Source organism: Sinocyclocheilus grahami, unplaced genomic scaffold, assembly GCF_001515645.1.
Source record: "Sinocyclocheilus grahami isolate Dianchi unplaced genomic scaffold, SAMN03320097.WGS_v1.1 scaffold176.1, whole genome shotgun sequence".
Lineage (NCBI taxonomy): Eukaryota > Metazoa > Chordata > Actinopteri > Cypriniformes > Cyprinidae > Sinocyclocheilus > Sinocyclocheilus grahami.
The window spans coordinates 812,816-813,967 of NW_015505355.1; positions in this window are offsets into that span (position 1 = coordinate 812,816).

Genomic DNA, 1,152 nt, shown 5'->3' on the forward strand with positions numbered 1-1,152 from the left:
ATTGCAATAGTCCAGCCTGGATAGAACAAGAGCTTGAACAAGGAGTTGTGAAGCATGTTCTGAAAGAAAGGGCCTGATCTTCTTGATGTTGAATAAAGCAAATCTGCAGGACCAGGCAGTTTTAGCAATGTGGTCAGCTGAGAAAGTCAGCTGATCATCAGTCATAACTCCAAGGTTTCTGGCTGTTTTTGAAGGAGTTACGGTTGATGTGCCTAACTGGATGGTGAAATTGTGATAAAACGATGGGTTTGATGGAACCACAAGCACTTCTGTCTTGGCAAGGTTGAGTTGAAGGTAATGGTCCTTCATCCAGCAAGAAATGTCTGTTAGACAAGCTGAGATGCGAGCAGCTATCGTCGGATCATCAGGATGGAATGAGAGGTAGAGTTGAGTGTCATCAGCATATCAGTGATATGAAAAGCCATGTTTCTGAATGACAGAACCTAATGATGCCATGTAGACAGAGAAGAGAAGTGGTCCAAGAACTGAGCCCTGAGGCACCCCAGTAATTAGATGTTGCGACTTGGACACCACACCTCTTCAAGATTTCTTGAAGGGCCTATCTGAGAGGTAAGACTCAAACCACTGGAGTGCAGTTCCTGAGATGCCCTTTGCCAATAGGGTTAACAGGAGGATCTGGTGGTTAACTGTGTCAAAAGCAGCGGAGAGATCCAGCAAGATAAGTATTGAAGATTTGGAATCCGCTCTTGCCAGTCTTAGGGCTTCAACAACTGAGAGCAAGGCAGTCTCGGTTGAATGTCCACGTCTGAAACCAGACTCGTTGCTGTCCAGGAGGTTGTTCTGTGTGAGAAAGGCAGAGACATTTAAATGTAAGCACTGGGTTTCAACTTACTCTAATATCTGAAGAGATAATCAGGCAGACAGACAAGCAGACAGACAGAGATGGGTGGATGGATGGATGGATGGACGGACGGACAGAAAGACAGATAGATAGATAGATGTGTTTTAAGATTTTTTTATTTTCTTTTTTTTTAATATCTGTTCATAAGTGGTTTGCAAGCTGGTTTTAAAGGGGTTTTGACCACTTCTTTAGTTGGTCAGGCTGGGAGACCAGCTAAAATAAACTACTTCCAGCCTTAAACAGCTAAGACCAGCCTATTTTAGCTATTATTATTATTATTATTATTATTA